The sequence below is a fragment of the Phragmites australis genome, chromosome 15 (assembly GCF_958298935.1).
Source record: "Phragmites australis chromosome 15, lpPhrAust1.1, whole genome shotgun sequence".
NCBI lineage: Eukaryota > Viridiplantae > Streptophyta > Magnoliopsida > Poales > Poaceae > Phragmites > Phragmites australis.
In genome coordinates, this window is record NC_084935.1 from 17,024,237 (window position 1) to 17,039,443 (window position 15,207).

Genomic DNA, 15,207 nt, shown 5'->3' on the forward strand with positions numbered 1-15,207 from the left:
TCCACCTCTCCCACGTTAAGGCCTTCTTCGCCATGTTTGTTCCAACATGTATAATTCTCTTTAAATCCACACATAACCAAGTGTGCATGGATATTGTCTGGTTTCAGAAACTTCTTTTCATTCCCGGAGTCACGACATGGACAATACATTACCATTTTACCACGATCTTTCATATCCGCCAAGGCAGCACTCATGAAATGCTTCACCCCACTCAGGTGCTCCGGACAAGTCCGGGTCTCGAGGTACATCCAACTTCTATCCGTCATCTACAATTAATATAAAAACATTCATTCTTCAGTAACAATGACCTTAATTTTGTGGTTTAGCACACGATTAAAAATTTCCTACAAATACACTAGATTTGTGGCATCTCGCGGTAGATCGGGAAAATCTAATATCAAATCTAACATAAATACAACTCACTTGTACTAAGATTTTGGATAAACATGCAAAACAGTCGATTACAACACAAAGAACAACAAATCTACAAATAGGGTTTAGAGGAGGAGAGGAATGGAGGAGGAAAGGGAGAGATGCGAAACTTCAAAGACCTAGCACCAATTCAAACTTCAAATTAACAAGATATTGTAGAATCCCTAGAGGAACCGGTAAAAATCGCCCGCCACTGTGTTGGCGGCACTGTGCAGTAACTGTTTGCCTGCACAGTGACTGGTCAGCTCTTAAAACAGAGTTGAGTAATAGGTGACGGGTGATAAGGTTACCCGTCACCTATTAAGAATCATAAGTGAAGAGTTGCATTATAACCTGTCACTTATAATTGGCTCAGGAGACCCGTCACCTTTACCAAGTTATAAGTGACGGGTCATAACATGACCCGTCACTTATTACTGTTGCATGGGGACTCGTCACCTATGTCTAAGCCATAAGTGACGGGTAATAACTAAACCTGTCACTTATGGCTTGGATATAGGTGACGAGTCCCCCTGCAACAGTAATAACTAAACCCGTCACTTATGTTATTGGTGACAAGTAATATTATGACCCATCACTTATTGTCTGGTATCAGTGACGGGTCTATAAGTGGGCACGACCTGAGGTGACATAAGTGACGGATCACGTAATGACCCAACACTAAATCATGTCTCCTATGTTCGTTTTTCATGTAGTGAGAAGGAGACGAGAGCAAGAGTGAGCCATTCCAAGAACATGATATTTGATTGTTACCTTGCCTTGCTTTTTTTTTACTGCTCACATGCATTTATTTGTGCTGAGAGCCCAAGATTACATTGTTCTCCACGCATGCGACCTTGAACCAGTGTTTTTCAGGTAGTTTTGTGCAAAAGCGGACCGTACCACATGGCACATTTGAGCCAGGACTGTAGTGACATCATTAATTTTTTCTTTACTACTTAAAACATTGAGCTGGTACCATGATGGTTGGTTATCACACCACCTTGGATGATCTTATGTGGATTACGATGTGCATTAGTGTGTGCCGCGTGGAGAATCCACTGTGAATGATTTGATCATCGGCATTGTCATATTCATGTGTTTATGTATGTTCTCTGGGTTTTTAAGCTGTTATGCACAACTAATTCTCACTACTATAGAACACCACATATGTAGCATCTTATTAGTGATGGTTCAATAGTAATCGGTACTGAAGACGTATCAGTGCCGGTTCTTAAACTCCTGTGCGTGAACAACAACTTAGGAGATAAGAACTGACACTGATACATCAGTGCCGGTTCCAGCCATGAACTGGCACTGAAGTGACAGTATCAGTGCCGGTTCTATCCACGAACAAACACTGAAGTGATTGTATCAGTGCCGGTTCTACCCACGAACCGGCACTGATAATCAGTATCAGTGCTAGTTCTAGTTACGAACCGTCACTGATAATTGCTACTATCACAGCTAATCTTAAAAAATTCATAACTTTTTACACGAAGCCGGATGAGGAAAAATGTTATATGAAAATTATAGTTCTCGATGAGATCTACAACTTTGTAGTTAAAAACTTTTTAATTTGAGGTCATTTAAATACCCAAATAACTATAATAAAGTTGCAGCAGTGGTCGATGACAGCACACATTAAAAAATTTATAACTTTTTCACACAAAGTCGGATGAGAAAAAATTTTATATGAAAATTGTAGCTCTCGACGAGACTACAACTTTGTAGTTGATCACCTTTCTTTTATTTGAGATCATTTAGATATCCAAATAGCTATTCAAATGTTCAATCAGAAGATGCAAAAAAGATATATTTTGCTACTATACTCACGAACGAACGATAGCTGAGATAGTTAGAGGGATTATGCATGCGCACAGGCTGTGAGGTCTTGAGTTCGAGTCTTGGTTGCCGCATGCGAGCGAATATCACGTGACTTTGCAAATATTAGGCGCGGTTGGGTGGGCAACCTCTGGTCGAGTGTCGGTTCCATACCCGGCACTGATAGTCACTGACTATCAGTGTCGGTTCAAAACTCGCCACTGATGACGATTTTAAACTGGCACTGATGAGGTATTTTGGTGTAGTGTCTATGACCAATTATTTGTACCCGATGAATAGGTTAAAGTTTGGAACTTTTGGCATTGTTTCTTACAAAAGATCTATTGCAAAGTTTAGTCACTATTGGAAATATATGATTATGTAGTTTGGCTCCAAATCACTCAGTTGTTGAATATACATTTTGATTGTTCTTGTCTTGAAATCAATGGCTTGATTGTTCTAAGAATCTGCCAATCATATCTTGTTGACATCTTCACAAAGTGCAATCTTGTAGTGATGGAATGAGGAATACAGTTCAGTCCATGATTGAAACTGACAGAGATCCATTCACAAACTTCTTGATTCATTGAATACAGAAACTTGGCTCCCTCATGTGGTGAAGTTTCTATGAGGAGTATATGATCATTATACAGTGCTCATGGCTTTCAGCCTTGATAGAAGATTGGGTCAATGCCTATGTCTTGTGTAGGCACATAAATCTGTGTATTCATTAAGCGTGATAGCAAAGCTGAAGCAACATATTATATATATGGCATCTAGAGGCTTTCCCTATTACTAATGCAAAACATGACTGTTTCCCTGCATTTAAATCTTTTGGGGTATGGTCTATTGTTGTCATTTAGGATCACATCAGATAGATGAAGGAACAAAGTGAATTATATAACTTCTTTTGAAGTAGGTATCGGTCTGTAACATTTTGTTGAGATGTATATCTCCCATATTTGGCTTGTTAGATAGCTACCAGTTCTCCTGAAAGGTAGGAAATTTTTCGGAATGACTATGGTTCATATAACTTCTAGCTACAAAATATTTATCAATTTTTCTGCCCCCAACTGCTCTAGATTTCTTCCACTTATCTTAGTTCTCTCCACTCACACTTGTGGATGAGTAGTGGATGGTGGAATTATTGTATATAAAGTGAATAGCCACTCCTAGGCAACTCATTTTCCTTCTACCTGTGCTGTTTGTAAATGAGTTTGGTGTTCAGTTGCATGTTCTACAACTGTTGAGGGGAAATACTCCAGCCTGTAGATATCACTAAAAGGTTGTCACTAGGAGCTCTATTGGAACCCTAGGGTTTCAACTCCATAGAAGAAAGCCCGGCTTTCAGAGGCTGTGGGTCCCTCCGAAAGCTATCCTCAAGATAAGAGAAGAAGCCGCCCTCTAGGGGAGGGTGGGGGTCGTCTCTTGGGACCCTCAACACCCTCAGGTACACAGTCTCCCGGAGCCTCAGTCTCCTAGAGCCCCTGTCTCCCGGAACCCTTGACGTCCCCGAAGCCACGGCCTTCTGGAGCCTCTATCTCCCGGAGCCTGGGTAGGCTCCACCGTAACCCGGAGGGAGGGGCTGTCTGATCTTGGAGAAAGATCAACTAGAGGGGGCCCACTAGCTGTCCTCCTCCAGCAAGGAAGTGACCAGCATTCAATGCAATGCATGTGGGAGCCGTCCTGACATCCTAAGTGCAAGTGGGGGCCGAACTGACACCTTGGATAGTATAGTGCCGTAATAGGCGACTAGTTGGGTGCCACGTCCCTATGGCCACTTGCACTACGGTATTGCCATGGTAGATAACATCCTACCTAGACCCATGATGTGTAATTCGATTGGTCCTAGGTCCCTTTGGGATAGCGATGGTTTATATCGCTATCTATGTAAGGGTATATTTGTACATTTATATCCTGCAAGGCACTACAAATACAGACCCTTAGCCATCAGACCAGGGAACCAATCCTTCTTGACCATCATATATCTGGTGTTCCTCCCTCTCCACTTCTTCTCCAAGCTTGAGCACACTCCTATGAGTATACTCTCACCGCACTTGTTTGTGGAAGACATATTCTTGCGCCAACAGCGCACCGTCTGTGGGGAGCTAAACATAGAAGTACCAGTGGAGGTAGGACAACACCAAAAAACACCAAGGAGCTAACCATAGCGGTCGTTCTTCACCGCCGCACCCATGCAAAAATATGCATGGCAGCTGCGACCAAGCACACCATGTGCTCCCACCAGCTTCGCAGCAAGGTGGAACATTGACTCTCCAGACAACACCGACCCAATTGCTTGGCTTGGCATGGAGCTCCAAGCCAACACACAGGTATTCCAGCAGTGGCACGACGAGGACCTCGCTACACCCCAGGAGATTACACCTGAGGCCACAGCTAGGCAGGCCACCCTCAAATGGTTCTGGGCGCTCGAGCCCAGGGGAACCCACACTTGGGCCTAGCCCCAAGGCATCTCCTATGACGATGCCCAAAGCACCTTTGTCGAGCCAACATCTTCGGAGAGTCTAGTCGCCCGACAACCTCCTCGGCCCCCTCTAGCAAAACGAGGCTCCAAGGAGGCCCAAGATCCCAGGGTGCGCAGACCCTGCCTATGCCATCGACGCTACGGTCACAACATTGATTGCGTGCAAGAGCCTCCGAATCCACCACGTTCTCGAAGGCATAGCCAGAACCACTTTGGCTTCGAGGGCTTGGTCTCCCAGTAGCCGCATCGGCCTCCTTTGGTGGAAAAGAGACCCATGGGGACCATGGGCTCCACTACGCGTAGCCCCCCCCCCCCAGCACCCACGGCACCAACCGTAGGCTCTGGCACCACCAGAGGGGTATTAGTGCATTTTGTACGAGGTTGAACGTGGCTACAACACAGATGGTTGCCGAACCCTCACAACTTTCCAGGAGGAATACCTCAAGAGACAGGCAGGACAATTGATAGGGGAAAAACGCTGGTAACAGGCAACCGAGGGGTCATGAAACTGGAGCAGGCCCCAGGTTATGTCTTCGGGCCTCCTTGAGCCCCCCTCGGCCAGATATGCCATCGCCAACTCCACAGTCTATACAATACCCCAGTTATAAGGATTGAGTCACACCAACAACCCAGCCTCAGTGGAGCCCGACGGGTCTCCCACATGGGGGTCCTGCCCTAAACTCTGGATGATTGGAGCCATCGACGACCCTTCCTTTGTCCGGGTCGTCAAGGGTAGAGTCAATCACAATAAAAGGATGTTAGGCCCTAGCAGGAGGGTCTGGGGTGCTCTAGAGGTCTGCAGGTCAAAATTCTCCGGTAGCCGACCTAGGCCTCCGGAGTCTCTAGAGCATAATGGGCTCCGGAGGCTTCATAGGCTGGAAGGATCAGCCCTTCCCCCTCTATGGGCTATGGGGGCCTCCGGGCCTCTAACTTCACCAAGGAGGCCTCATTTTGGCAAAGGTACGCCTATAACCCCCTAGTAATAGCTTGCCTAGCTAACGAATCTTTCATACAATAAGATCAGTGCACATAGAAGGTAGCATGCCTAGTTGTTGAAAGCACTTACATCCGATAGCTGCCAGATGAAACCTGTAGATAGTAAAACCTAAGTTATATCAAAGTTTGATAGTAGTGTATTAAACATGGTTCGAATTGTGCCCTTGCTCGCAAATGCCATGTAGCACACAGCTGACAAGGCCCTCCGACAAGTCGAACGCATAAACCTCGATGCCAGAGGTACATAAACTTAACTTAAAGATATATCTTTGATCAGCAATATACAACAAGACTTAAGTTATATCTTAGTTTGGGATGTGCTAGGAATAGCCGTCCAACCTAGCTACAATTATGTCGTAACTAGCTTTTCACTGACAACAGTAAACTGTCAAACTTAAGCTACATCCTTTCTCAAATAGTACATAGCACTGGAGACGCCCACGTACCCATAGGCATAGCATTCCTAGGTCACCTGGAAGGCATTGAGCTTAGATTTCCTAGAAGGCATATCATCTTTTCAGTAGGCAGTGGAGCACTGGAGACGTCCACGTACACATAGGCATGGCATGCCTAGGTCACCTAGAAGGCATCGAGCCTAGATCTCTTGGAAGGCATTGCATAGCCTCGGTAGGTAGTGGAGCCTATACAACTGTAGGCACAACATGCCTAGGTCACCTGAAAGCCAGAGTATGCCTAGGTTTACTGAAAGGCATAGCATAGCCTTGGTAGTGCGGATGCCACGCACCGAAGGGAATCCTCGGTAGTGGAAATGCGTCGCACCCGAGAGACATCCTCAGGTGGTGGATACGCCCATGCACCGATAGGCATAGCATGCCTAGGTCACATGGAAGGGATCAAGCTTAGGTCTCTAGGAAGGCATTGCATAGCCTCGGTAGGTAGTAGAGCCTACACACCTGCAGGCATAACATGCCTAGGACACCTAGAAGGCAGAGTATGTCTAGCTCACCTGGAAGGCATTGCATAGCCTTGATAATGTGGATGCCATACACCGGAGGAACATCCTTGGTAACGGAGATGCGTCACACCCGAGGGACATCCTCGGGTGGAAGATACGCCCACGCACCAATAGGCATAGCATTCCTAGGTCACCTAGAAGGTATCGAGCCTAGGTCTTCTATAAGGCATTGCATAGCCACGGTAGGTAGTGGAGCCTACACACCTGCAGGCACAATATGCCTAGGTCACCTGGAAGGTAGAGTATGCCTAGGTCACCTAGAAGGTATTGCATAGCCTCGGTAGAGTGGATGCCATGCACCAGAGGGACATCCTCGGTAGCGAAGATGCGTCGCACCTGAGGGACATCCTCGTGTGGCGGATATACCCGCACACCGATAGGCATAGCATGCCTAGGTCACCTGGAAAGCAACGAGCCTAGGTCTCTTGGAAGGCATTGCATAGCCTCGGTAGTGCGAATACCATGCAACAGAGGGACATCCTCAGTGGCGGAGACGCATTTGCAGGCATAGCATGCCTAGGTCACTTCGAAGGTGGAGTATGCCCAGGTCTCCTGGAAGGCATAGCATAGCCTTGATAGTGTAGATGTCGTGCACCCGAGGGACATCCTCGATGGCGGAGACGCACCTGGAACCCTCAAAATTACTATCCAATGCCACTAAGCACCATCGAAGCAATTACACCCTCTAGCAAATCATCACCAGGTTTTGGATGGCTATGTCACCAGAGCCTTGCATCGGCTAATGGCTGAGGGGGTCGTAGGCTTCCTCCCTGAGCCCACTCGTTGACTTCGCCCTCTGGCGAACCGATGCCAGGCTCCGAATGGCTTTGCCTCCGGAGCCTCGTGGCAGCTAAAGGTTGAGGGGGTCGTAGGCTGCCTCCCTCGACCCACTCATTGGCTTCGCCTCTGGCAAACCATCACTAGGCTTCGGATGGCTCTGCCTCCGGAGCCACGTGGCAGCTAAGGGCCGAGGGGGTCGCAGGCTACCTCGCTCAGCCCACTCGTTGGCTTCACCTTTGGCAAACTGTCACCAAGCTCTGGATGGCTTTATCTCTAGATCCTCAAGGCGTCTAAGGGCCAAGGGAGTCACAGGATGCCTCCCTCGACTCACTCGTCAGCTTCACCTCTGGCAAACCATCGCCAGGCTCTAGAGGCAGAGCCTTGTAGTGGCTAAGGGCTGAGGGGGTCGCAGGCTACCTCGCTTGGCCCACTCGTCAGCTTCGCCTCTAGCAAACTATCATCAGGCTCCGGATGGCTCTGCCTCTAGAGCCTCACGGCGGCTAAGGGTCGAGGGGGTTGCAGGCTACCTCCCTCGACCCACTCGTCGACTTCGCCTCTAGCAAACCATCACCAGGCTCCGGATGGCTCTACCTCTGGAGCCTCACGGTAGCTAAAGGCTAAGGGGGTCGTAGGCTGCCTCCCTCGGCCCACTCATTAGCTTCGCCTCCAGCAAACCGTCGCCAGACTCTGTATGGCAATGCCTCTAGAGCCTCGTGGCGACTAAAGGCTGAGGGGGTCCCAGACTGCCTCCCTCGGCCCCTCATCGGCTTTGCCTCAAGCAAACCGTCACCAGGATTTGGATGTCTCTGCCTTTAGAGCCTCTTGGTGGCTAAAGGTCGAGGGAGTCACAGGCTGCCTCTCTCGGCCCACTCATCAGCCTCACCTTCGGCAAACCATCGCCAGACTCTGGATGGCTCTGCCTCCGAAGCCTTGCGGCGACAAAGGGCTGAGGGGGTCGCAAGCTACCCCTGGCGCACTCATCGACTTCACCTCTGACACCTACAAAAGGAATCACATAATAGCTAATGAAGATGGCTGCATAAACCAACCAATATGAGAGAAGGCATACTAATATTAAGTTAAAATCCACTCTGCGTAACATAGAGGCTAATATGGAATCCTCTATGGCCCATGACACGATCACTCAAGTCATCGGCTTCGCCTCCCACGACCGTTGCAGGGCTCCGGATGGATTGTCGTGAGTCATAAATTTGGAACAAATTTAGAGTGAAAGTCTGCACCAACTTCAGATAAAAAAGAGGGCTCGCTGCTTTGGCTACCAAACAACCATGGCATGCGAAGAGGCCAGGAAGGTACCATAGTTAGGGATCGAAGGCACACGAAACACATATCCGGCCTCCTATTCAAGGGATCACCCACATTTTGATTTGAGGAAAGGCATCAAACAGTTCCCAAGGATTCAATTTCATTACTAATAATTTGTACATCCAAAGGATGTTTACAAATGGGGCATTGAGAAACGAAAAATGAATCCTAAGAAAGCAATCCCGTGGGAGAAAGAGTACAAGGTGACAATCAAGGATACTACAAGCCCTATCAGCGGCACATGTTGCGACTGATGTGCTTCATCTGCGGCCTACCACTATGGAAGCTAATACAGTATCCAATCCTTGAATCACCAAAGGAGGAGGAGGAGGATGAAACAAGCTCCGCCATAGCTCACTTTCCCTCCTCTTCGACCTTTTCCTTCTCTGCCTTGACCGCCTCCTTCTTTGCCTGTGCCTTCTCCTCCACATCAATCTCCCTCTCTAGAGAATCCCAGTCGACCTCCTCTTCATCATCAGAGATGTCGATGGTCTTACCTAGAGCAACTGCTTGGGCCGGAGACCGAGATAGAGAAATGGGTGGTAGCCCCCTCTGTAAGTAGGGGAGTACAATGGTCGCTGGCTCCAATCCTACGAACACCTGCACCGGCACTAAGGGCGACCTCGCTGTCGAGAACATTGACATCTCCGACGATGAGGAGGAAGAAGATGCCATGCTAAGTCAAGGAGAACCGCTCACCTACATAATTGGTGACGAATCAATGGAGCAAACCCCGGCTTTATAGCCAAGCCAGCTAGTTGCACGCGGCTAGGGAAGGAAGTGGAATCAACACTGGTGTTGATTCATGGCAATTCAAAATACTCCCCTGAGGGGCCTGTGGCCACGCTCCGGCTCATCCCAAGCCACATGGAGCCATCCTATAGTGGCACTCAAGCTTTTGCGCACATTTCTCACCGCATTTATGAAACAAGCGCCTTTCAACGCATGTAAGAGTCGTGGGCATAGAGCCCCAGGTAAGACTGCGTGTAACCCTGCCAGGCGCACCACCATTAACTGAAGGGCTTGTGACCACACCCCGGTTAACCCATGTCCACATGGCAACACCCTAAAGTGGTACCCTGGGTTCCAACACACATGTCTCATCATGTTCATGAGCTGAGCCCCTTTCGGCGCATGCAGGAGTCATGGGCGCAATGCCCCAAGCTAGACTGCGCATAACCCAGTCAGACACACTGCCGTTTCCACATGCCATCACACATGGCCCCTGCTACAACGGCTCAAGTGGCAAGAAGACTTACCATCAGAAAAGTTGAAGGGCTCATTCCGGCCTTCGCATGGAGTCCAAAACATGGTGCCTCTACTAGCATCACAATGACGTTCAGCCTCGGTGCCACCTACACCATTGAGCCTCGCCATCCCCATCCAGCTCTGATATCATCACTCATGGTTGTCACCAAAAGACTCCTATACAGATAGAGGCTACGACGTGAGATATCTAGACTACGGAGCTGGGCTGGAGTTAGTTCCTTCTATATCTGGTCACCCCTCCTTACCTCGGACAAGCAAATGAGGGGTGCTGTTGGGGGAAATACCCAAGCCTGTAGATATCACTAAAAGGTCACCACCAAGAGCTCCATTGAAACCCTTGGGTTCCAACTCCACAAAAGAATCCCGGGTTTTGAAGGCCGTGGGTCCCTCCAAAAGTTGTCCCTAAGACAGAACAAGAAGTCATCCTGTAGGGGAGGGTGGGGGTCATCTCTAGGGACCCTTAACACCCTCGGAGACCCAGCCTCCCGGAGCCCCAGTCTCCCGAAGCCTCAGTCTCCTGGAGCCCTCGACGCCCCCAAAGCCATAGCCTTATGGAGCCCTTGTCTCCAAGAGCCTGGGTAGGCTTCGCTAGAACCCGGAGGGATTGACCATCTGATCTTGGAGGAAGATCAACCAGAGGAGGCCCACAAGCTGTCCTCCTCTGGCAAGGAAGTGACCGGCATTCAATACGATACATGTGGGAGCCGATCTGACATCCCAAGTCCAAGTGGGGGCTAGATTGACACCTTAGACAGTGTGGCACCGCAATAGGCGATCGGCTGGGCGCCACGTCCCTAGGGCCACTTGCACTAATGTATTACCATGGTAGATAATATCTTCTAGTTAGGGGTAAAATACATCCTACCTAGACCTATACCGAGTGATTCCACCGGACCTAGGTCCCTACGGGATAGCTGATGAGTAATGTTGGCCTGATCTTCCGATAGGTAGCGAAAAGTCGTTGGGTGGAGAACTCAGCGTTGATGATCCAAAGGCTTCGACCCGAACAGATCGTCTCCCTTGCAATCACTACACCACAGCTCCGATGGTTATCAACCGTATCACGCGGTTGACCTCGCCAAGAAGGCTCAATCCCTGCAAGCGTACCGAGAACACAAGAAAGAACGTAGAAGATGCAATCTGAAATATTGTGAATTGAATTCAAGCACTCGAAGTCGGGGTTCCACAAACACTTGCGGCGGCCTAGTCGGTCCGGAACAAGAGCGAAAATCTCACAACTGTGTGTAGATCAATATCTAAGCAAAACCCAACCCTAATTAGGGCGGCGGCTACTGTATATAAAAGACTAGGGTCGGCCAAGGACCCCTAAACGCGTCCCTAATGGACTCCAACACGATACACGGCCCAACGGCCCAAAAGATGGTGGCGCAGCACCCTGACAGATTCTGGACATCCACTTCTTTTGACGATTTCTGTTGACTCAGAAAGAATTTGGATATGGGACCAGTCCCGTTGGAAAGCTTATCTCCTTAGCTTTCCAACCATATGTAAAACGTCGAAAACGGAGTCCATATGCGTCCTGGACGACAATTTTAGTGCAGGCTGGTCCTGGACTCCGAAACGGACTCGAACTTGATTGGACCTCCACCTTGGCTTGGGCGCCCTTGCTGTTCTTCTCCCGTGTTCCTAAGTAACAATACATCACAATTATTCAGTAGCATCCCATCCTCATCAAAATATAAAGGAACACTAAGGAACGAGCTCACCTCATGATTTAGTTGACGTGCACGAGCTCGTGTCAATGGACCTATTGTTGGAGGAATACTCGGTGTGTGTGTATCCGAAAGAGTGATGTCCTCATCATTCTCCCCCTCTTGAATTGGAGTCATCCTCGATGTAATGTCATCTTCTTCTCCCAAGTAAGGCTTTAAATCTGAAATGTTAAATGTGGGACTAACCCCATAATCTGCAGGCAACTCAAGCTTATATGCATTATCATTGATCTTTTCCACAATTTTAAAAGGACCATCAGCTCGAGGCAGCAATTTAGACTTTCTCAAATCAGGAAACCTATCTTTGCGCAAATGTAACCACAGAAGATCACCAATTTCAAAAGTAATATGTTTCCGACCTTGGCTACCATAAGTTCTATACTTCTCATTCATCTTTTCAATATTTTGCTTAGTCAACTCATGCATTTTCAGAATCAAATCAGCACGTGTCTTAGCATCAAAATTCAATTTCTCGGATGTTGGTAAAGGAAGTAAATCAATAGGGGCACGGGGGTTAAAACCATACACTACCTGAAACGGACTTACCTTGGTGGTGGAGTGAACTGATCTGTTGTAAGCGAACTCAATATGGGGTAGACACTCTTCCCACATCCTCAAATTTTTCTTCAAAACAGCCCGCAACATGGTGGATAATGTGCGGTTCACAACCTCCGTTTGTCCGTCGGTTTGAGGGTGACATATCGTCGAAAATAGCAGCTTTGTCCCAAGTTTATTCCAAAGTGTCCTCCAAAAGTGGCTCAAAAATTTTGCATCACGATCCGAAACAATGGTGTTAGGCACTCCATGCAAGCGAATGATTTCCCTGAAAAACAAATCAGCTATGTTTGTAGCATCATCGCTCTTGTGACAAGGTATAAAATGTGCCATTTTTGAAAAATGATCCACAACGACAAATATACTATCCCTCCCCCTCTTGGTCCTAGGCAATCCTAAAACAAAATCCATAGAAATATCCTCCCAAGGCACACTAGGAACAAGAAGAGGCATATAAAGTCCATGTGGGTTCAAGCGAGACTTAGCTTTATTGCAAGTAATGCACCGTGCCACGTAGCGCTCGACGTCGCGCCTCATCTTAGGCCAAAAGAAGTGAGCAGCCAATATATCCTCGGTCTTCTTCACTCCAAAATGTCCCATCAAACCACCTCCATGCGCTTCCTGCAAGAATAATAGGCGAATAGAGCTAGCTGGGATGCATAGCCTGTTAGCACGGTATAGTAATCCATCATTTAGCACATATTTATTCCAAGTTCTTCCTTCGTTACAATGTTCAAAAGCATCTTTAAAGTCCAAATCAGTAGCATATAATCCTTTAATTGTTTCTAAACCAAAAATCTTATGATCGAGTTGGGACAACATGGTATAACGTCTAGATAATGCATCTGCAATGACATATTCTTTACCTTTCTTGTATTTAATGATATAAGGAAAAGACTCTATAAATTCAACACATTTAGCATGACGTTTGTTCAGTTTGGCTTGGCTTCTAATATGTTTTAAAGCTTCATGATCAGAATGAATAATAAACTCCTTAGGCCAAAGATAATGTTGCCATGTTTCTAAAACTCGCACTAAAGCATACAACTCCTTATCATAAGTCGAATAATTAAGAGATGGACTATTCAATTTCTCACTAAAATAAGCAACGGGTTTACCTCCTTGTAGTAGCACTCCTCCAATTCCAATGCCGCTAGCATCACATTCTAACTCAAAAGTCTTACCAAAGTCCAGAAGTTGGAGTAGAGGTGCATGCGTAAGCTTATCTTTCAGCGTATTAAAAGCTTGTTCTTGTGCTGGCCCCCATTGGAACGGAACACCCTTCTTTGTCAACTCATTGAGTGGGGCAGCAATAGTGCTGAAATCTCTCACAAAACGCCGATAGAACCCTGCAAGGCCATGAAAGCTTCTCACCTGTGTGATAGTCCCAGGGGTCGGCCAGCTCTTGATGGCTTCAATTTTAGCTTCATCCAGTTCAATTCCCTGTGGAGTAACAACATAGCCAAGAAAAGCAACTCTATTCATGCAAAAGGTGCACTTGTCAAGGTTAGCAAACAAACGTGCCTCTCTCAAAGCAGTAAAAACAGCACGTAGATGATCAATGTGTTCTTCATGTGACTTGCTATAGATCAAAATATCATCAAAGTACACCACCACAAATCTTCCTATGAAAGCACGTAAAACCTCATTCATCAATCTCATGAAAGTGCTAGGTGCATTAGTTAAACTAAAAGGCATCACTAACCACTCATATAGACCGAACTTAGTTTTGAAAGTAGTTTTCCATTCATCTCCCAATTTCATTCTTATTTGGTGGTAACCACTACGCAAGTCAATCTTCGTGAAAATAATAGAACCACTCAACTCATCAAGCATGTCGTCTAGCCTAGGAATAGGGTGACGATACCTTATTGTGATATTATTAATGGCTCTACAATCAACACACATGCGCCATGTACCATCTTTCTTAGGAACCAAAAGAACAGGAACAACACAAGGACTAAGGCTCTCTCGTACGTACCCACGGTCCAAAAGGTCTTGGACTTGTCGCTGAATTTCCTTAGTCTCCTCCGGATTGGTCCTATATGCAGCGCGGTTTGGCAAAGTCGCTCCCGGGATCAAATCTATTTGGTGCTCTATCCCTCTCAATGGTGGTAGCCTCGGGGGTATCTCAACTGGAAAGACATCCTTATACTCCTACAAAAGGTTAGTGACAGCAGCAGGCAAAGAGCTAGGTATATCATCAATTGAAAATAAAACCTCTTTGCATACGAAAGCATAGCACAAAGTATCATTATCTTGAATTTCAGCAAGATCAGATTTAGTAGCTTTTATAACACCACCCTTTAACTTAATGCCTTCGGACCTAGGTGTGTTCTTCTCTTTCTTAGGTGGAAAAACAGATTGAGCTACTTGCTGATTTTCAGATTCCAAAACACGTTCTTTCTTTTCTTTTTCAGCTAAAGCTTTATCACATTGCACAATTTCAGCAGGTGTCAAAGAGATTTTCTTTCCCTTGTGCATGAGAGAGTATTTATTACTTCTACCATGGTGTGTAGCATCGGTATCAAATTCCCAAGGACGGCCTAACAAAAGTGAACATGCTTGCATAGGCACTACATCAAAATCAGCATAATCATGGTAGGAACCAATAGAAAAATGTACTCTCACAGATTGTGTTACCTTAACCTTACCGCTGTTATTGAACCACTGAATGTAGTATAGATGAGGATGTGCACGTGTTGGCAAGGAAAGATTCTTCACAAGATCGGAGCTCAAGAGGTTGTTGCAACTCCCGCCATCAATTATGGTACGAACACGTGCATATTTGACAATGAGGAATGTCTGGAATAGATTATGGCGTTGTAGCTGCTCTGCTTGCCCCATTTGAG